At 41.7% G+C, this 24,448-nt stretch overlaps 1 long non-coding RNA gene across 1 annotated transcript; it reads left to right on the top strand.

Annotated features, from left to right (window-relative positions):
• The first annotated feature begins 6,827 nt into the window (after positions 1 to 6,827).
• On the top strand, positions 6,828 to 8,037 carry LOC116224140. Its single transcript, XR_006152895.1, has 2 exons — positions 6,828 to 7,393; positions 7,545 to 8,037. It is a non-coding gene; the product is annotated as an uncharacterized LOC116224140 (long non-coding RNA).
• The last annotated feature ends 16,411 nt before the right edge of the window (positions 8,038 to 24,448 follow it).

Genomic DNA, 24,448 nt, shown 5'->3' with positions numbered 1-24,448 from the left:
AGAGAAACATATGGAGTGAAAGAATGAGAGAGCAAGAAAGAAGAGAGGGTGATGTGGAAAGACAGAGAAAAAAGAAGACAAAAAATAATGTGAAAGAGAGAGAGGGGGTGGGGTAGCAGTTGTTGTAAGGGTGGCCAGTGGCGGGAGGTTTTTTTGGCTGGGTCTGAAGTGAAAGTAAGCGAAGAGAGAGAAAAAGAGAGAGAGAGAGAGAGATAGAGACAGAGAGAGTGAGTGAGAGAGAGAGAAAGACAGAGAGGGAGCGAGAGAGAGGGAGAGAGAGAGGGGGGGGGGGGTGTTGGCTGAGTCTGGAGTGTCTAATGGGTGTGAGGTGTCACCTGTCAGCTCCAGACAGCTGAGCGCTCAGAGCTCCAACCCCACCCATTCCTCTCCCAGAACAGCAAATAAAGGTGCTAGCCTTCAACATTCAACGAAGAGATGGAACACAGTATCAGTAATGCTACAATAAGGGCAAATAGTTGACACACTCTCAATGGACACTTGTCCAACAGCCTCCATGATGGAGACAGCCCATCAGGTACTGGACACTTATAGAACAGCCTCCATGATGGAGACAGCCCATCAGGTACTGAAACTATTCCAACACCCTCCGGGATGGAGACAGCCCATCAGGTACTGAGACTATTCCAACACCCTCCATGATGGAGACAGCCCATCAGGTACTGGACACTTATAGAACAGCCTCCATGATGGAGACAGCCCATCAGGTACTGGACACTTATAGAACAGCCTCCATGATGGAGACAGCCCATCAGGTACTGAAACTATTCCAACACCCTCCGGGATGGAGACAGCCCATCAGGTACTGAGACTATTCCAACACCCTCCGTGATGGAGACAGCCCATCAGGTACTGAAACTAAAGGCCCTCCTGTCAGTAAAGATCCTCCTGTCAGTAAAGGCCCTCCTGTCAGTAAAGATCCTCCTGTCAGTAAAGGCCCATGCGCTGTAGCCCCATTCCTTCATATATCATGAGTCTGTATGCTTGTCTGTGTGTCTGTATGAGTCTGTATGCTTGCCCACAACAAGAAATTAGCTTTCTGTAAGACTAGCTTGCTGAGCGCGTTGCCTAGCAACAAGTGCAGGTTTTTCAGAAAAGGGGCCTCTAAGATGTTGCACGTTTTTGCAAGAAGGCTACATATCTTAGCCACGAAAATATTAACAGTCCACGGACCACCGTTACGTGGGACGTGAGTGGGGTTGGTCAACAAGATCAGAATAGCGTCTGATACGTGACTCTATGGTTTAACAGGAGGCTCAGTCTTGTGAGCCAAGTGACAGTTGCTCACTGTGATCTGAGTACTTGCCAAGTGGCCCTCAGTATTTTTCCAGCAATGACAATTACATTATACATTTGAACTTATACATGTGATTACTCTCCCTTTACATTATTACACTATATATTATATATATATATATATATATATATATATATATACATTTAAACTATTGCACTCCCTTTACATTATTACACTATATTATATATATATATATATATATATACACACACATTTAAACTTATACACTCACTTTACATTATTACACTATATTGTTACATTTCCATTACATGCATTTTGCCATAGTAACAATAGTAGCCATAGTAACAATAATGTTTCATGCTCTGCTGCACTCCCGAGTTCTCCTTTGAAACTGTGTTTGAGTTGATATAAATGAATGAAGATAGAATAGAGTAGATAGAAATAAATGACGATAGAATAGATAGAAATGAATTAACATAGAGTAGATATAAGTAGCAAAAATTAATGAACCTAGCTTAAATCTTAATCTAAATAGATCGAACAGATGTTACTCTAAATATGAATGATCAATATGAAGCTATGACTGGTATTGTAAATATGAATGAATGAAATTTGAATGTAAATGTGATTAAAATGGCCGGTACTCTAAATACAAATGAATACGTTTAAATGTGATTGTGGTTGATGTGATCATGGAGGATGGTGAGAGATTATTAGTCTGTCTGTGTGTGTCTGTCTGTGTGTGTGTGTGTGTGTGTGTGTGTGTGTGGTCCTGGGCGACAGTGGTACAGGAGGTAGAGAAGTCGGTTAGTAATCAGAAGGTTGCTAGTTCGATTCCCTGTCGAAGCGTCCTTGAGCAAGACACTGAACCCCTAATTGCTCCTGATGTGCAGTGTGCCATCAGTGTAAATGTAAAATGTGTATACATCCTTGTAAGTCGCTTTGGATAAAAGCGTCTGCTAAATGACTAAATGTAAATGTGGTATGTGTCTGTTTGTGTGTGTGTGTGTGTGTGTGTGTGTGTGTGTGTGTGTGTAACAACATGCATGTGTCCGTGTGACCATTTGCATGCGTTTGTGTGTATGAGTGGGCGGTTATTTGTTTTTGTGTGTGTTTCTTGTGTTTCTGTCTTTGTGTGTGAGTGTGTTGTAATACTTAGACACACACACACACACACACACACACACACACACACACACACACACAGCAACACACACACACACACACACACACACACACAGACAGACAGACAGCAGCACACATGTATACACTCAGTTACAAGATAAGACAGTTTAGGCCATGCAGGAAGTAACGGAAGAAGCACTTTTTCTGTTTCACACACACACACATTTAGTCATGCATGTGACCACACACACACGTACAGTCACACACACACATGTACAGTTACACACATTGAACCAACACACACACACACACACACAGGTACAGTGACACACATTGACCACACACACACTCAGCTCATAAAGGTGTGTGAGAATATCTCTGATCGATTCCCTCCTCATAACGCAACATACAGAATCATGGCAGACATTTAGAAGGTTGCGAAATCCATGGTAGGAGAAGCACACATGAGCATGTAGTCACACACACACACACACACACACACACCACACACCACACACACACACACACACACACACACACACACACACACACACACACACACACACACACACACACACACACACACACAGATTGTGAAGTCCATGGTAACACAGGATGTCGCCTTAAGCGTGTTCATATTAGTTGTAGATAAAATGATGGAGACTGAGTTTATTTTTCCGTGTGATACATCCAACAATTTTTCTCAAATGGCTTGTGGTTTGTTCAAGTTTATTATCTTCTTTGGAATACTGTACATCAGTCAGTACAGGCAGCTGAAGGAAGACAAAGCTGATTTTTGTTGCTGTATGTTTGCCGTATTTCTATCAGGGGTGCTCGTTGTGTTATTTTGGCTCTTCGTGTTGTTCTTTGATGGAAACTACTATGTTTGCAAGATGACCTCCTGAAATGGCACAACAAGAGAACAGGAGAACAAACAACAAACATAAATGGCTTGATTAGAAATACTTTTCTATTACATTGCATTAATATACTGTATGAAATACTGTAAAATGCCTGCACAATCTACTAATGGCCGTACATTTGAAGATAAACATTTTACAGAATGTGTCTTTAAGAAATGCTTTGATTACACACCTGTCTGTTAGAAATGCTTAGATTATTACATTGCGTTAATTAAGCATTATGAAAAACTGTAAAATGACAAACACACACACACACACACACACACACACACACAGTGTTACACAAATGAAAGAGACTGTAAATAAATTCATGTTGTGAAGTGTATTAAACAATATCACATGTGTCACAATCATGTATTTCAGTCATGTTCTTTGCAAAGATAAGACAGTCACAAAATATAGCAATAAAAGAAATCACCAACCATCATTTCATTGAATTATTAAACAATTCCTTCCTCTTTACTATCTGATTATCCGGGCCAATGCATCATGCTGTCAGAGCACCAGTGGTCAACAGTGCCCCCTGCTGGTGGATAACACATCATACAGTTGCTGTTTTTATTCCTTAATGTGAAAAGCCACCTGACACATATTCATTACACAGTTTAACCTCTTCTTTTGTTTGATATCACACTTTCTATCAGGGTTTCTATGAGCTTTACAGTTTCTGTACTTGCAGCCCAAACCCCAATACCCAAAATAATAAATATTCAGGTAATTCTGTTATGAGTGACAAAGTTATCCTCAGAGATACAATTGGTGTGTGTGTGTGTGTGTGTGTGTGTGTGTGTGTGTGTGTGTGTGTTATAGCAGAACGATTTGACTCTGGGTGTCTGGTATTTTAGTGATCCTATTTTACTACTGAGAAATGGATACACCAGTCATACAGTTATTCACTAAAGCATGTGCTATAGAGAACCATGCCAGAGCATGTAGTCACACACACACACACACACACACACACGCACACACACACGCACACACACACGCGCGCACACACGCGCGCATGCATGTTGTTACACAAACACACATTAAAGCAGCAATATGGAGTTCTGTTCCAAAACTAGTAAGCTAACTACCTAAAAGGCATGCAAAAACCTTACAGACACCACAAACAGCCCAGCTGACACTGATAGAAGCTTGCTTACAAAGTATAGCTGCCAATGTCATGTGTGTGAAAGCTTTTCTTCCATTTTTGCATGGTGTTCCAGCCCGGTACACAGAACTACATAGGGCATATCCTGCATGGCTAGTGGGTAAGACACAGGTGTTTATATGTCCTTCACTTGACCATATGCTATCAAAATGAATTTGAGGATGGTACCAAAACTAGTTGAGGATGGTACCAAAACCATACCTAAAAAAGTATCAAATTGTTGCATAGTGTTACGTGATGCAGCTATTTCTGTGTAATACAGACACACACACACACACACACACACACACACACACACACACACACACACACACACACACACACACACACACCGGGAACACACACATTCACACACACACACACACACACACACACACACACACACACACACACACATAAGCACACTCAGTTACAAGATAAGAGAGTTTAGGTCATGCAGGAAGTAACAGAAGAAGCACTTTTTCTGTTTCACACACACAGTGCCGCCGCTCCCATAACGCACACTACGCGCTGTGCGTAGGGCACCAACTCCTGTGGGGGCACCAAAAAATAGGCAACTGAAAAATCATCATAGTTATAATAATTATAATGCCGATATTATTTCAGTATAGAAATATTAGGGACCTTTTAGGCATGTATATCACAAAACAGGCAGAACAAGAGATATATTTAATTGCTTAAAAAAAGTTACGCTGGTGCCCCCCCCCCCCCCACCCTCAACTTCCCAAGCTTGCCATGGGTGCCCTTTCCTATCTCAGTGGCCTGACGAACTTTGACAGTAGGCTAGGTCAGCTTTTCGAAAATGGCCTCAAAAAGACAACAGGAGTCAGGGGCAGACAAAAGAAAGATAAATAAACTGCGAGATGATGCCCGTGCATCACTTTCAGGTAAGTCCATGTGTAATCATTGTTAAATACGGGAAATGTGCTGCTAATTTAATGGTTAGCCTATGCATACACCTCGAACTAGCTGACGTTATTGCTAATGTTAGCACACTCAAATATGTTATATGTTAGGTGCAAGTAGGGTTGCCAACTGTCCCGAATTGTCCGGGACATCCCGAAATATTATGGGTGATTTTGATTTGTCCCGTCAGGGACAGCTCCAGTCCCGTATTCCAATCACAGCCTTTTTTATTTGTATCCGTGAAAAGAGAAAAATATAACAGTTAAGTGTAATCTGTGCCCTGGAGACAAGCGCCTCTCAACTGCACTTGACTCCACAAGCATTTGTTACGCCAACACGAACAGGTGAAACTTGTAGCGAGAGATCATCATGCCTCGACTGAAGGACAGACTGCCCCAACTCAAATAGAGTATCTTAAATCAAATTAAATTGGAAGCTTGCACATTGACTACTGGTTGTTTTCATATTTCATATCAGCATTCTTTACACATAATGAACTGGTGTTAATATGTGTGAATATGAACTCATGAATATGAATTCGTTCATACGAAGTGTCACAGGCACCCATTATAATTGTAGAAGTTAAATCGAGGAGACTATAACATTAGCTAGATAACTAGCTATCATTTCATGCAAACGGAAATCTTCCATTTAAATCGTTTGTTATTAAAAGTTTCCTTAGCTAGCTAACCATAGCCTTAGCTAGATAACCATAGCAACCAGGAATTACAACTTTAGCTGCAAAGTTATGGATCTGGCAAGAGGTAAATAGCGCCCCCCCCTTGACCCATCTAAAACAATGTTAAAACTATGGCCAGGCAGTGAACTGCAACCAGTCTGAGTTACATAGGACGTTGAGACAGAGGCCCTCTTCGAAATGGGTTAAAATGCTGATTAACGAATGACGTTCTGATCGGAGCGCGGGCCCCAAATTGGGCAGCCTTGGTCTAATGCTATTTCAAGAAAACAACATGAAATTTGAGAGAAACTTGTAATAATTGTCATGACTATTACTATGAACAATACATCCAAGCAAGTACAGTAGTGGTTTGCCAAAATTACACTGAAATTAATAGGTTTATGGTATGGCTAATGAAACCTTGCGATTTTCATTATTGTTGGTCAGCTGTTGGCGCGCGCGTACACCTGGAAGAAAGTGTCCCGCACTTGGGGTTGAGGAAGTTGTTCTTTTTCGTTTTAATAAAATGTTAAACTGGCAGAAACAAACTTTTTTTCTCGGGGGGGGGGGGGCATCATAAAGGACTTATGCTTAGGGCACCAAAATGGCTAGCAGCGGCACTGCACACACACACACATTTAGTCATGCATGTGACCACACACACACACGTACAGTCACAGACATTGACCACACACACACGCTGCTTATGAAGGTGTGTGAGAATATCTCTGATACTTCCTCTGTAGCTCTGCTCTGGGCCTGAACACAAGAATCAGTGATTCCCTCTTCGTCACGCAGCATACAGAATCATGGCTTCAGCATCCGGAAAAAAAGGATCCACAGGACCAGCATCCAAACAAATAGTAGCCAAAATTGTGGAGGTTGTGAAGCCCATCGTACAAGCGGATATCGCCTTAAGCCTGTTCCTAATAGTAGTAGAAAAACTGATGGAGACTGAGTTTATTTGTCCGTGTAACTCATCCAACAATTTTGTCTCAAATGTGCTTTTGAGTTGTTCAAGTTTGATCATCCTCTTTGCCACAGTGTTCATCAAAATGGATCAGTACAAGAAGCTGGAGAAATGCTGTGACTGCAGTAATATTTTGCGTTTGTTTGGCGTATTGCTATCAGTGGTGCTCGTTGTGTTATTGTGGCTCTTTGTGTTGTTCTTTGACGGACACTACTATGTTTGCAAGAGGAGCTCCTGGGATGGCACTTGGAAAGTAAATTCTACAGACGTACCCCACAAATGGTGCCAACCTCCACCTGAGGACAGAAATTTCGACTTCCTGAAAAAGCAGTCTGTAGAGTTGCTTTTTGAGTCTCAGGTATGGTTGATGCACTTATTGTAATATTCTGACTAAAATATTATTAATATCCTACTTGTCGTTAATGTGCACACATCTGTTAATAAGTTATATGTCCAAGTTAATTAAATAGTTGATAAAAAGCACCCCATCTTTACCAATTGTCTTTCAGCTCATAGCCATGGGACTGCTGATTGGCCTTACTGTGTTTTTCGGTCTCTACATCATTTTTCTTATTATTATAAAGCGCAAAGAGGAGAAAGACAGAAAAAAACAAGAAGCAATAGACAAAGAAAGAAAAAGATTGGAAGACGAACAGAAAGAAAATGCAGCAGAGAACATTCCTCTTCACCAAGTTTGATTAGAAATTATTTTATATTACATTGCATTCATATACTGTATGAAATACTGTACAACTACTAATGGCTGTACATTTAAAGATACACTTTTTGGCAAAATTTGTCATTCAGACATGCTTTGATTACACACCTGTCTGTAAGAAATGCTTAGATTATTACATTGCTATGAGGGTTTATGATATGCTGTATGAAATACTGTAAAATTCCTGCAAAATCTACAAACAGCTACTAACAGTCTAGCTTGAATTTGCATTAATTTCATCACAGCATAATAAATAAATAAATGCATTTGACTGAATTTGCAAATTTGAATTTGATCTACGATTATATTTCAAATTCCAACTTTTTGCATACATTTTTCGCTGTGTGACACTCACACTCACCCAAACACAAGCACATAACTGCAAAAGGAAAGTCACGCACAAATGCATGCTGATGGTCACACACAAACACACACACACACAGACACACACACACACACCAGGAGGGGGAAGGAATTTCACAGACGGCATGATGGCCATGTCTGTTGTTGCCCTTCTCTCTGGCCTTCTTGCCCTTGTGAAGATTCATGTTCTGGGGCCTTGGTGCCTCGCATGATCTGCCTTCAGTTATGTGTATCTATTTAGTCTGACCATTCGATATACCCATTAATGTTAGCGACACAGTCATTGTTAATTTATCCATTGGGTACTTTGAGGGGCTAAAATTGTGTTACCATTCATCTTTTTCCTTTTCTGAAAGCATGCCAAGGTAGGGTAAGAGAGATACGGCAGTCATGTGTTTAGCCATTCAGTACAAAATTCAGGTTTTTTTCTTTTTTCTTTTACTTGACCACCTTCATGCCCTTACTTATTGCCCTCAAAAAATATGCCCCAGCAAAAGCCAAATGACCTTGGTCCTGAAATTACAAATTTCTAGGCCAGTGTGTGTGTGTGAGAGAGAGACTGTGTGTGCGAGAGAGAGAGATAGTGTGTGTGTGTGTGTGTTTGTGTGGAAGAGACAGACACGATGGTCACGCTACTTACACTCCACCACTTGGTCGGAGAGTGTTCACCGCTGAATGACAGAGAGAGAGGTGAACACACACACACACACACGCGACCTTGAGCGTTGGTCTTAAGGTCATGAAGACCTAGATGAAAGTAAGCTGGTACCAGCACTTCTGCTATAGTGACTCTCCATCCATGATAGACACTTATATTAAGACAACAATCACCGCATTATAGCTCCAATATTTGATTTAAAAAAAATGAAAACTGAAAAGAGAACTGGTATTTTTTTCTAACCAAAAGTAAAAGCATTGGGGGTATCATTGGCTAGTTGGCACACTAAACGGCGTTATTCTGACATAATTTCACATACAAAACGCAACACCATCAGATTGACTACAGGACCAGGAGGAGGGGGGTTGAATAGGGGGGGGACTCATTGATTAATTCGACAGGATGTCCGGGACACCCACGAACAAGCAGGGACACTTTGGCAGAGTTCCGTCCCACACCGTCATGTGCTTTTAAAAAGGTCAACAGGCTCAGAGGCCGTTGATTATAAAAAATAATCACCAATCAAACCAATTATATATATTTATGTATGTAGGCCACACACACACACACACACACACACACACACACACACACACACACACACACACACACAGACACATACCCTATCAGCATAAAAAATATATTTACATAAAATTCGAATCATTTATCTCGCTCTATGCAGGAAGAAAATTGAACATCTGATAACTGCTGTGGATATTTGAACAATTCAGGGAGAAAAAGGGGGGGTGGGGGGGGATCCTAGTTTTGTTTGCGTACCTCCTTGGGGGAAAATCCACCCCCACCCGCTCTTTTGAGAGTCCAGGGGATTGTGTGGAAGGGGGGTGACAGAGATAGAAAGAGAAACAGAGAGAGAGAGAGAGAGAAAGAAGGGGGGGGGGGGTTGGCTGGGTCTAAAGTGAAAGCAAGAGGAGAGAGAGAGAGAGAGAGAGAGAAAGAAAGGGGGGTTGGCTGGGTCTGAAGTGAAAGCAAGAGAAGAGAGAGAGAAACAGAGAGAGAGAAAGAGAGACAGAGAGAGAGAAAGAGAACTTCAGAAGGGTTTTTTGGCAGGGTCTGAAGTTAAAGTGAAGAGAGCAAGAGAGAGAGAGAGAAAGACAGAGAGGGAGCAAGAGAGAGAGAGAGAGAGAGAGAGAGCGAGAGAGAGAGAGAGAGAGAGAGAGGGAGAAAGAAGGATACAGAAAGAGAGCGGAAGAGAGTGATGCCCTGAACACTTCAGCCTAGTAGATAGCAGCACACAGAAGGAGAGAATTAGAAAGTTAGTGAAAAAGAGGGGAAAAGAGAGAGAGAGAGAGAGAGAGAGAGAGAGAGAGAGAGATGCTGCCCCTCTTGGACTTCACCTCGTCCATCTCATCCGCAGGCCGAACCAGATGGAACACCTTATCATCCTCCAGAAGAGCGTTGCCTAGACAACGGACATGTCACATGACAATTAGCCCACCGCTAGTCTACTATTAATATGATGTGGGAAAATTGTAATACTTAGATAAAAGCAGAAGGGAAGGGAGGAGAAAGGGAGGGGATACACGTATCAGGAGAAGCATACATACAAACATAAGATGGTATATACACGATACATGACCAAATGAATAGTGGATAAGATGGAGAGAGAGCATTCAAGTATTATAGGACCGCTTAGTGGATATACAGTGTGCTCGTAAGGTTAGGATAACACAACAGAGCAGTTGGCTAACTGGCTGTTGGCTACGGGCCGCAACACACGCTGCAACTGTAAAGGTGCTCCTGTCAGTAAAGGCCCTCCTGTCCTCCTGTCAGTAAAGGTCCTCCTGTCAGTAAAGGTCCTCCTGTCCTCCTGTCAGTAAAGGCCCTCCTGTCAGTAAAGGCCCATGCGCTGTCTGTAGCCCCATTCCTTCATATATTATGAGTCTGTATGCTTGCCCACAGCAGGAAATGAGCTCGTACAGTAAGACTAGCTTGCTGAGAGAGTTGCCTAGCAACGAGTGCAGGTTTTTCAGAAAAAGGGGCCTCCAAGAAGTTGCAAGTTTTTGCAAAAAGGCTCCATCTTTGAACCACGAAAGGTACAGTCCACGGACCACCGTTACGTGGGACGTGAGTGGGGTTGGTCAACAAGATCAGAATAGCGTTTGATACGTGACTCTATGGTTAGAGGCTCAGTCTTGTGAGCCAAGTGACACTTGCTGACTGATCTGAAAACTTGCCAAGTGGCTCTCAGTATTTTTCCAGCAATGTGATTACACTCATTTTACATTATTACGTTATATTGTTGCATCTCCATTATGCCACAGTAACAGTAGTAGCCATAGTAACAGTAATGTTTCATGCTTTGCTGCGTCCCTGAGTTCTCCTTTGAAACTGTGTTAGAGTAGATATAAATGATTGAACATAGAGGATATATAAATGAATAAACATAGAATAGATAGAAATGAATAAACATAGAATAGATAGAAATGAATGACGATAGAATAGATAGGAATGAATAAACAGAGTTGTCAGGTTTTCAGGACAGCACCCAATCGCAGACCAGATGTAGAGACAGTTCAGGGTTTATTCCCAAAAGGGTAAAGCACAGAAGATCCAAAAACATGCAAAAACTGAGAAAATCCAAAAACAACACCTTTAGGAGTCCAAAAACAGGCAGGGCAAAAAAATATTGAAACACGGAAGCAAGGCAGAGAAAGAATACAAGAAACCACACAGCTAAACCAGACAGGATCTCTCATCATGCAAAAACTGACGAACCCACGCGAAACACAAGACAGACTGAACTTAAATACATAAGGGGGAACTAGACAACAACACACAGGTGAAACAACTCAGGCAAACAACAAAACGAAGACAAGAGTAGATATATAGAGGAGTAGAAATGAATAAACCTAGCTTCAATCTTAATCTAAATAGATCGAACAGATGTTACTCTAAATATGAGTGATCAATATGAAGCTATGACTGGTATTGTAAATATGAATGAATGAGTTTCAATGTGATTGTGGTTGATGTAATCATTGAGGATGGTGAGAGGATACACACGAGCATACACACACTCACACACACACACACATACACACAAACACACACACATACATACACACACACACACACACACATACACACAAACACAGTTACACAACTTACAGGTCATTTAGCACAATGGCCTCCAATCAGGCCTTCATCAGATCCTATTCATGCCCACACACCAGACACATTTCATTTTTGTGACACATTTCATACTTGTGTGTTGTTCCATAAATGCTGTTGGATGCCCAGGGGGAAACGGTGAAAGATGTGTGTGTGTGTGTGAGTGTGTGTGTGTGTTGTAATACTTAGACACACACACACACACATTCACATACACACACACACACACACACACACACACACACACACACACACACACACACACACACAGCAGCACACATATATACACTCAGTTACAAGATAAGACAGTTTAGGCCATGCAGGAAGTAACGGAAGAAGCACTTTTTCTGTTTTACACACATACACATTTAGTCATGCATGTGACCACACACACACGTACAGTCACACACACACATGTACAGTTACACACATTGAACCAACACACACACACAGGTACAGTGACACACATTGACCACACACACACTCAGCTCATAAAGGTGTGTGAGAATATCTCTGATCGATTCCCTCTTCATAACGCAACATACAGAATCATGGCAGACATTTAGAAGGTTGCGAAATCCATGGTAGGAGAAGGACACATGAGCATGTAGTCACACACACGCAAACACACACACACACACACACACACACACACACACACACACACAGATTGTGAAGTCTATGGTAACACAGGATGTTGCCTTAAGCGTGTTCATATGAGTAGTAGAAAAAATGATGAAGACTGAGTTTATTTGTCCGTGTGATACATCCAACAATTTTGTCTCAAATGGGCTTGTGGTTTGTTCAAGTTGTATCATCTTCTTTGGAATACTGTACATCAAAACCTGTCAGTACAGGCAGCTGAAGGAAGACAAAGCTGATTTGTGTTGCTGTATGTTTGCCGTATTTCTATCAGGGGTGCTCGTTGTGTTATTTTGGCTCTTCGTGTTGTTCTTTGATGGAAACTACTATGTTTGCAAGATGACCTCCTGAAATGGCACAACAAGAGAACAAGAAAACAAACAACAAACAGAAACGGCTTGATTAGAAATACTTTTCTATTACATTGCATTAATATACTGTATGAAATACTGTAAAATGGCCGTACATTTAAAGATAAACATTTGACAGAATTTGTCATTCAGAAATGCTTTGATTACACACCTGTCTGTTAGAAATGCTTAGATTATTACATTGCGTTAATTAAGCATTATGAAAAACTGTAAAATGACAGACACACACACACACAGTGTTACACAAATGAAAGAGACTGTAAATAAATTAATGTTGCGAAGTGTATTAAACAATATCACATGTGTCACGAGCATGTATTTCAGTCATGTTCTGTGCAAAGATTAGACTGGCACAAAATAAAACAATACATGAAACATCAGTTGATTCTGAGTGTCTGGTGTTTTAGTGATCCTATTTTACTACTGAGAAATGGATACACCAGTCATACAGTTCTTCCCTACAGTATCTGCTATAGCATCTGCTGACCTGCACAAGCATGGGTACTCACACACACAGAGAGACAGAAACACATGAAACACACAAAAACAAATAACCGTCCACACATACTCACACTCAAACGCATGCAAATGGTCACACAAACACATGCATGTTACACACACACACACACACACACACACACACACACACACACACACACACACACACACACACACACACACACACACACAGAGAGAGACAGCAGCACACATATATGCACTCAGTTAAGATAAGAGAGTGTAGGTCATGCAGGAAGTAACGGAAAAGCACTTTTTCTGTTTCACACACACAGACATTTAGTCATACTTGTAACCACAGACACACATACAGTCACACCCATTGACCACACACAAACACACAGGTACAGTTATACACATTGACCACACACACACACACACACACACACAGCGTATAAAGGTGTGTGAGAAGATCTCTGATACTTCCTCTCTAGCTCTGCTCTGGGCCTGAACACAAGAATCAGTGATTCCCTCTTTGTAACGCAGCCTACAGAATCATGCCTAAAGTTTTTTTTGACGCATTTGGGAGTGTTGCGAAGCCCATCGTAAAAGCGGATATCGCCTTAAGTGTACTCCTTATTGTTGTAGAAAAAATGATGGATACTGAGTTTATTTGTCCGTGTGATACATCCAACAATTTTGTCTCCAATGTGCTTGTCATTTGTTCAAGTATAATCATCTTCTGGGTCACAGTGTACATCAAAATGTATCAGAACAAGAAGCTGACGGAATGCTGTGACTGCAGTAATGTTTGGCGTTTGTCTGGCGTATTGATATCAGTGGTGCTCATTGTGTTATTGTGGCTCTTTGTATTGTACTTTGACGGACACTACTATGTTTGCAAGATGACCTACTGGAATGGCACTTGGACTGTAAATTCTTCAGACGTACCCCACAAATGGTGCCATCCTTCAGCGAATTACAAAACTTCCAACGACCTGAAAAAGAAGTCTGTAGAGTTGCTTTTTCAGTCTCAGGTATGGTTGATGCATTTACTGTTAAATTTTGACTAAAATATGATTAATATCTCACTTGTCATTCATGTGCACACATCTGTTAATAAGTTGTATGTCCAAGTTAATTAAATAGTTTGATAAAAGCATAATTATATATATTTTTTATCAAAGTTCTTCAACCTCTGTCTGATAATGAAAATTATACTTCTGTCACTGAATCAGCCCATTTTTACCATTTGTCTTTCAGCTCACAGCCATGGTACTGCTTATTGGCCTTACTGTGTGTGCAGTTCTCTACGTCATATTCCTTCTTTCACTGAAGCACCGAGACAAGACTGAAGACTCTAAAGACCCGTCAGCCAGAAAAGAGTCGGAAACTCTGAAGAATAGAAATCCTCAAGAGGATCAAGACCTCATCAGAGAATCAACTCCTTAAATGAACGAAAAATGGCCGTACATTTAAAGATAAACATTTGACAGAATTTGTCATTCAGAAATGCTTTGATTTCACACCTGTCTTTTAGAAATGCTTTGATTATTACATTGCTATGAGGGCTTATGATATGCTGTATGAAATACTGTAAAATTCCTGCACAACCTACAAACAGCTACTAACAGTCTACCTTGAATTTGCATTAATTTCACCGCAGCATAATAAATAAATAAATGCATTTGACTGAATTTAAATGTTCAGATCGAAAAGAGAATTCATGTTAAATGTATTGAACAACAGAACAGGTGTCTTTCTCTGTGGTCAGATTAATTTCAGAACAGTTCAACCTGCTGATTGCTCTGAATGAAGATTATTTTTTTCTCTTTTTCCTCTAAGTACTGTCTGCCCATATGACCAGTGTCCGAGGAAAGTGGTCAGTTGAAATTAGTACTTGTGTGTTGTTCCATAAATGCTGTTGGATACCCAGGGGGAAAACGGTGAAAAGTGTTGTTAATGTGTGTGTGTGTGTGTGTGTGTGTGTGTGTGTGTGTGTGTGTGTGTGTGTGTGTGTGTGTGTGTGTGTGTGTGTGTGTGTGTGTGTGTGTGTGTGTGTGTGTGTGTGTGTGTGTGCGTGTGTGTGTGAACAAGAGAGCAATTAAGTGACAGACAGAAAGTGAGAGATGTACTTCTTGTCTTTAGACAACTGCAGGAAATTAAACAATGTAATTTTCATTGTCATTTAAGTGATTTAAATGACTAGTCACTAGTCAGTACAACTATAATGGTAATTCAAATGCAGCAAAATAATAAAGTTTTGATAACAGTAAATGTTAAATTTTTGTGAGTGTGTGTGCATATGAGTGAATATTCCAAAAGTAGTTTGTTTACATGGTAATTATCCTCCATTTAGCTCTGTCACCCTGTAAGAGAGGGACTATAGGTCAAGTTTCAGTTACAGTGAAGCCTGCATGTTGATGAAATTGGGAAACACGTGAGAAGAGACGTAATAATAATAACAATAATGCATTTAATTTAGAAGCTCCCTTCAAAACGGTTGCTTTACAACAACAAAATGTAAATATGTATACATATATACAACTGCATTTGTATATGAAATCGTACACGTACACACACAGCTACAAGCAGAACATGTTCCAAGTTACAGACGTTAGAGACCAAAGCTTAGTTGTGTCAAACAACAGTTGCAAGGTTTTAGACCGCCTGTACCTGATGGCTTATGTGATGTGTTGTCACTTAGTCAGTCAAGGCATGGCATCATTGTAGAGTTTTGGTCAGCGAAGAGACAGAGAACCACTTCAGTCAGAAAGCACATGCTAATAAACTCACCAAAACAAACGGAATTTGACTAACCGTTGACTAGTCAGTGTTGTGGCGAGATTGAATCTCCCTACATCTTTCTTTCAATCAGAAGACCGGAGACTGCTTGCTGGAATCTGGAAGTTTATTATTGTAATCAATAAGCTACAACAAGGAGAGATCCATGGATTGTCTCAAAGTGTGAATGCTCTGCAGGCTTTTTTATACCCTTATTTTAGGTGTGTCTTGTGGTTATTCTTGTATGGCTGTTTACCTGAACTACCTATCTAATATTAGCCTATATGTTTCCTTATATGAGCTCTTTTGTGAGCGTTATCCCCTCACAAGGGTTCTGTCTCTAAGGGCGCCTGGTGGGGCCTCTGCAAAGTCAATTATCTAGTTTGTATATCTTTCTCAGCTGTTCAGCCTATGTAATGGTTAAACATAGCCTTTCATACTGCTGAATCAATCCATGTATCTCTTAGTTTAAGAAAATATCCTACATCAGCAAGTTGATGAACTATGCTGGCTAATTGACCAGCTAGCTAATTAATATCTGGCTACAACAAGTGGCGTATCAAAGGCGCTGTTATGGAAACGTTGCTGCTGTTGCTAGCAGTTGCAGCTGTCTGAACTCCGCAATTTTGAAACTCGTTGTAGCAAGAACTATGTTAGATAGAGATATAACATTTATTAATTTCAGTTCATGGAGATATGAATCAGCTATATTTTGATATGAAATGTGAAAGTCTGTTGTGAGTGAGTCTAGCTGGCTAACATGTGTCCTAATGTGAATTGAGTTGGTTGGCAAACTGATTTGGGGGTTTGTTGGCAACACGTGTTTGATGAGTTGATGAGTGTTACGTGGCACGGTGGCTCAGTTGCTTGCACTGCTTGCACTGCCGCCTCACAGCAAGAAGGTCATGGGTTCGATTCCCACATGGGGCGCTGTTGGCTCTGGGGGGCAGGTCCTCCCCAGAGTGCACAGTGCTCAAGTGGGCTATCTCCCGGGCCTTTCTGTGTGGAGTTTGCATGTTCTCCCCGTGTTCACAAGGGGTTTCCTCCAGTAAGAACCCCAACAGAAAAAACATGCAAAAGAACAGAACATATGTCCATCCCTGACCAAAGATGGACAGTTCACTTCACTTGGTCCCCGGGCGCTACAAGCTGCCCACTGCTCCTGGGGGGTCCTTGAGGAAGGACAGTCCAGGATGGGAAAAAGCAGAAACTAAATTCACCGCGATCTCAGGCTTACCTGCGTGTGTGTGTGTCCTGTGTCGCCTCCATATATGCACGTGTGTGTTCCAGTGTGTCGTGTGTGCCATTAAAAACCTGACAAAGGTCTTAATTATATTATACTCTTAATTATTATGAGAGATTTAAAGATCCTAATTACTATTCAGTGATCAAATTGTATTCTTCATTCTTTGTGACTATAGCATTTTACATCTGTGCAAACCAATCCTGTGCTGAGTGCACAACATTAATTTCAGTTGATAGAGATATGAATCCGCTATATTTTTATATGAAATGTGAATGTCTGTTGTGAGTGAGTCTAGCTGGCTAACGTGTGTCCTAATGTGGATTGAGTTGGTTGGCAAACTGATTTGGGGGTTTGTTGGCAACACGTGTTTGATGAGAGATTTAAAGATCCTAATTACTATTCAGTGATCAAATTGTATTCTTCATTCTTTGTGACTATAGCATTTTACATCTGTGCAAACCAATCCTGTGCTGAGTGCACAGCATGACTTTAATCATGAATGAAATTAATTTAAGAATAATTTGTGAACATTAAATGCATTTGCTTTTTTTAGCGGAGATCTTAATCTTTCAGTTGGTACTGGTTAGAGACTATATTAACATTGCGCGGTTGAAAACAAGTTAACTTTATGTTTCTACAGATAGAAGTGTAAACCTGGGACAGGGGCAGGAAGTCATTGTGTCAAAGCTTGAGACCACTTAGCTGACATCCTAAAAGAGGAACTGTGGCTGAAAACAAAACCCAGCTCATCCTGAGAATGAACATTCATCCATGTTACTGAAAGATGGACACTTGAGAGAAAGTGAAGTGAAACTAGTGATGTATGTGACATCTCACACGTATCCAGTATGTGATTTGCTGTAGCGAGAAGCAGAACACATACCTGGCTATAGACCACATGCTGAAAAATTCCCCTGTCTTACATGTATCTTAAAATGTGTATCAGCATCCAAACCCACCTACACAAGGTTAATGCAGCTGGCAGTTCTGGTGTTGGTAGCTGGTTATGCAAGCAACACTATTTAAGGTTCTTGTTAATCAAAAGAAGTTTGTCAGTTATTGTCAACTAGCAATCCCATAAATAATATTAACATTAATGTTATGATGAGGTGTCCGGGTGTAACACACACACACACACACAAACACACTGTATGAGTATACATTAAATCTTACAGGTACACACACAGCAACAAGCAGAACACGTTCCAGGTTACAGACGTTACAGACAAAAGATGAGTTGTGTCAAACAACAGTTGCAAGGTTTTAGACCGCCTGTACCTCACGGCTTTTGTGACATGTTGTCACTTAGTCAGTCAAGGCATGGCATCATTGGTCAGAGAACAGACAGATAACTACTTTAGTCAGAAAGCACATGCTAATAAGCTACCGCTCCCTTCAGTCAGGACACTCTCCCAGCTACCGCTCCCTACGGTCAGGACACTCTCCCAGCTACCGCTCCCTACGGTCAGGACACTCTCCCAGCTACCGCTCCCTACGGTCAGGACACTCTCCCAGCTCCCAGCTACCGCTACCTACGGTCAGGACACTCTCCCAGCTACCAGCTACCGCTCCCTACGGTCAGGACACTCTCCCAGCTACCAGCTACCGCTTCCTACGGTCAGGACACTCTCCCAGCTACCGCTCCCTACGGTCAGGACACTCTCCCAGCTACCAGCTACCGCTCCCTATGGTCAGGACACTCTCCCAGCTACCAGCTACCGCTTCCTACGGTCAGGACACTCTCCCAGCTACCAGCTACCGCTCCCTACGGTCAGGACACTCTCCCAGCTACCAGCTACCGCTCCCTACGGTCAGGACACTCTCCCAGCTACCACTCCCTACGGTCAGGACACTCTCCCAGCTACCACTCCCTACGGTCAGGACACACCTTCCAGCTACCACTCCCTACGGTCAGGACACTCTCCCAACTACCGCACCCTACGGTCAGGACACTCTCCCAACTACCGCACCCTACGGTCAGGACACTCTCCCAGGCATGTCCTCACCCTGAGAGGGCGCTCCGGTCCAGTAGAGCCTCCTCCGCATGAGCTCTCCCCAGACACACGATGCATCTCCCTGGGATGACCACCGTCCAGATAGGCCACTGTCCAGATAGGTGTGCCACACCTTGAGGTACACATCCAGGGATAACTGGCAGCAAGTGCAGGCTAAAATATTGCTTTCTATAATATTATAGAAAGCAAAACAATATCACTTGGGGTGCCTCTTTTTCAGTCAGTTAGACGATGTGTGCCAAGCATCGTGAACAACACCACAGGGGTGCCTGAGACTGAGACACAACACCACAGGGGTGCATGAGACTGAGACACAACACCACAGGGGTGCATGAGACTGAGACACAACACCACAGGGGTGTATGAGACTGAGACACAACATCACAGGGGTGCATGAGACTGAGACTGAGACTGAGACACAACACCACAGGGGTGTATGAGACTGAGACACACCTTCAGTGACCTGCAGTGACACCTTGATTGTTTGATGCAAGAGATGTTTGGGAACACAAAGAGATGAGAAAATGAAACGATTCTTAAAGTGACTAATAGTGAACAGTATCAGTATCAGTAACAGACACACACACACACACACACACACACACACACACACACACACACACACACACACACACACACACACACACAGAAATGCTTAGATTATTACATTGCGTTAATTAATCATTATGAAATACTGTAAAATGACAGACCCACACACACACACAGTGTTACGCAAATAAAAGAGACTGTACATAAATTCATGTTGTGAAGTGCATTAAACAGTATCATGTGTCACAAGCATATATTTCAGTCATGTTCTGTGCAAAGATTAGACAGGCACAAAATAAAACAACACATGAAATCACCCACCATCATTTCATGGAATTATTAAACAATTCCTTCCTTTTTGCTATCTGATTATCCTGACGGAGTACCAGTGGTCAACAGTGCCCCCTGCTGGTAGATGACAAATCATACAGTTGCTGTTTTTGCTTGTGTGATTCTGTGTGTCTGTTGTGTAAGTGATCCTATTTTACTACTGAGAAATGGAGACACCAGTCATACAGTTCTTCCCTACAGTATCTGCTATAACGTCTGCTGCCCTGCAGGGGGAAGAGGAGAAGCACACACGAGCATGTAGTCACACACACACACACACACACACACACACACACACACACACACACAGACACACAAAGACAGAAACACAAGAAACACACACACACAAAAACAAATAACCACCCACACATACTCACACGCAAACGCATGCACGTTGTTACACACACACACACACACACACACACACACACACACACCAGCAGGGGTGTATCTAGCCCTAAAAGTTTCCTTAGCCCCCCCAAAAAAATATGTATTTTTATTTTTATTTTGAGATCGTCAAATTATTTTGTTGAATTTTTAGAGTTAGAAATAAAATAGTCTCGAGTAGCACAAGAATCCCGCCTGTTTGAGACTGTGGTGGCAAGCGCACGGCTCTGTTTGGTCGTGAGTGAGTGCAGACAGAGCGTGCAGACAGACGGTGATAACGTCTGGTAAACAACTTGGAGCAGTGCCGCTGCTAGCCATTTTGGTGCCCTAAGCATAACTCCTTTATGATGCCCCCCCCCCCCCCCCCCCCCCCGAGAAAAAAAATGTCTTCCAGGTGTGCGCGCACGCCAACAGCTGACCAACAATAATGGAAATCGCAAGGTTTCATTAGCCATACCATAAACCTATTCATTTCAGTGTAATTTTGGCAAACCACTACTGTACTTGCTTGGGTGTATTGTTCATAGTAATAGTCATGACAATTATTACAAGTTTCTCTCAAATTTCATGTTGTTTTCTTGAAATAGCATTAGACCAAGGCTGCCCAATTTGGGGCCCACGCTCGATTTTTTTTGGCCCGCGCTCCGATCAGAATCAGAGTCAGAACATCATTCGTAGCATTTTAACCCATTTCGAACAGGGCCTCAACGTCCTATGTAACTCAGACTGGTTGCAGTTCACTGCCTGGCCACAGTTTTAACATTGTTTTAGATGGGTCAAGGGGCGCTATTTACCTCTTGTCAGATCCATAACTTTGCAGCTAAGGAAACTTTTAATAACAAACGATTTAAATGGAAGATTTCTGTTTGCATGAAATGATAGCTAGTTATCTAGCTAATGTTATAGTCTCCTCGATTTAACTTCTACAATTAAAATTGGTGCCTGTGACACTTCGTATGAACGAGTTCATATTCATGAGTTCATATTCACACATATTAACACCAGTTCATTATGTGTAAAGAATGCTGATATGAAATATGAAAACAACCAGTAGTCAATGTGCAAGTTTCCAATTTAATCGTGATTTAAGATACTCTATTTGAGTTGGGGAAGTCTGTCCTTCAGTCGAGGCATGATGATCTCTCTCTACAAGTTTCACCTGTTCGTGTTGGCGTAACAAATGCTTGTGGAGTCAAGTGCAGTTGAGAGGCTCTTGTCTCCAGGGCACAGATTACACTTAACTGTTATATTTTTCTCTTTTCACGGATACAAATAAAAAGGCTGTGATTGGAATACGGGACTGGAGCTGTCCCTGACGGGACAAATCAAAATCACCCATAATATTTCGGGATGTCCCGGACAATTCGGGACGGTTGGCAACCCTACTTGCACCTAAGTTATACCATATTTGAGTGTGCTAACATTAGCAATAACGTCAGCTAGTTCGAGGTGTATGCATTGGCTAACCATTAAATTAGCAGCACATTTCCCGTATTTAACAATAATTACACATGGACTTACCTGGAAGTGATGCACGGGCATCATCTCGCAGTTTCTTTCTCTTTCTTTTGTCTGCCCCTGACTCCTGTTGTCTTTTTGAGGCCATTTTCGAAAAGTTGACCTAGCCTACTGTCAAAGTTCGTCAGACCACTGAGATAGGAAAGGGCACCATGTCTATGGCACCCACAGCTTGGGAAGTTGAGTGTGTATTTTTTTGGGGGGGGGGGGGGGGGCACCAGCGTAACTTTTTTTGAGCAATTAAATATATCTCTTGTTCAGCCTGTTTTGTGATATACATGCCTAAACGGTGCCTAATATTTCTATATGAAATAATATCGGCATTATAATTATTATAACTATGATGATTTTTCAGTTGCCTATTTTTTGGTGCCCCCACAGGAGTTGGTGCCCTACGTGTAACCCCTCTGAATTTGTCTGCGTTGTGTAGTTTTTTTCATAGAGAAAGCCGGGAGACGTGGGTGAAGTTCTCCAGTTTATTCACCTGGCACAAACAATATCACGGGACTCCTTAGCACAGCAGCATGGGACACCTTACAGTGTGCTAATCGTGACTATATCCCCGAACTCTGATACATCGTTAATTCAAGTTTAATTACAAAGTAATATATCTAATTGAAATATATACAATAAAACACAAAACATGTACCTGGCACAAACAATATCACGGGACTCCTTAGCACAGCAGCATGGGACACCTTACAGTGTGCTAATCTAAGAGGGAGATTAAACATTAGCTATTCACACGTGTGATTTTGAACATCGATTAAAATATACATTCAGAGGTGCATAATTCCTAAACCAAACACACTATTTACATGAGGATATAATGTGGAACACCTCTCTATAATCAGTATGGATTTAATACATTCAGTCATTGTATTCTAAAATAATAATGTAGGAGCTCTCTTTATGCACAACTCACCGTGACTATATCCCCGAACTCTGAGGAGAGCCACTCTGTACAACATGCCTAACCCCTAGAGGCCACTATTTCCCCAACAACATGACTTATGCACATGCTCAGTGTGATTAAATAGCACAAAAAGGATGCAAGTGGAAGAAACCAAATCTTCACTGTTACATACGCACAGCGCGTAGTGCGCGTTATGGGAGCGGCGGCACTGACTTGGAGCGACTGTCCGATCCAAGCTGGTGAAAGCTGCCATAATCAGCTGCTGGATATAAAGGTATAGCACATGAAGTTTAAAATAGTAAAAGAAACGAAATGGTTAAATCATCACGAGTTAATTACAGATGTCGTGGCTCTCTTTTATCATGCTGGTTCATTGATCCTGTGGGTATGCTACCCTACTCAGTAGCTCCGCCAGCTATAACTAGTGAACTCTAGCCTACAATGTTAACTTACTCACTTGAGCTGCAAATCCCTACCATGCTCCAGTATAATTAGCACCTATCTCAGCAGATGTCTTCAATATGTTTATTGTTGTGCCATTTTTTTTATCTAAATTTGTTAATATATCTTCTTAAAACCCACTAGAGGACACTATTTAAAAGGATATTTTCAAAAATGTCTTATGGGGGAGCATGCCCCCAGACCCGCCTACTTTTGCTGGGTCACAGGAAAAATAATAGGTTTTATCTAGGGGCTTAGCCCCCCCAAAAGTGGGAACCTAGATTCGCCCCTGGACAGCAGCACACAAACACACTCAGATACATGATAAGAGAGTTTAGGTCATGCAGGAAGTAACGGAAGAAGCACTTTTTCTGTTTCACACACACACACATTTAGTCATGCATGTGACCACACACACACGTACAGTCACAGACATTGACCGCACACACACACGCTGCTTATAAAGGTGTGTGAGAATATCCCTGATACTTCCTCTCTAGCTCTGCTCTGGGCCTGAACACAAGAATCAGTGATTCCCTCTTCGTCACGCAGCATACAGAATCATGGAAGAAATCCTGAAGTCTGTGAGGTCCGGATATCTTCCGGATATATTCTTTACCACGATCCTTGTGGCAGTAGAAAAGCTGCTGAATACTGAGTTTATTTGTCCGTGTGATACATCCAGTGTTTACATAGATGTGTTATTGTATGGTTTAAGTACAATCGCCTTCTGTTTCTTATTGTACATCAAAATGACTCAGTACAACAACCTGAAGCAAAGCTTCAAATTCATTCAAATTTGGAATTCCCCTGGCATAATGGTGGAAGTCTGGTTGCTTGAGTTGTTTTGGATCTTCGTGATGACCTATGAAGGACAGTACTCAGTT

The sequence above is a fragment of the Clupea harengus genome, chromosome 16, assembly GCF_900700415.2.
Source record: "Clupea harengus chromosome 16, Ch_v2.0.2, whole genome shotgun sequence".
NCBI lineage: Eukaryota > Metazoa > Chordata > Actinopteri > Clupeiformes > Clupeidae > Clupea > Clupea harengus.
This window is presented reverse-complemented; position numbering and strand designations above follow the sequence as displayed.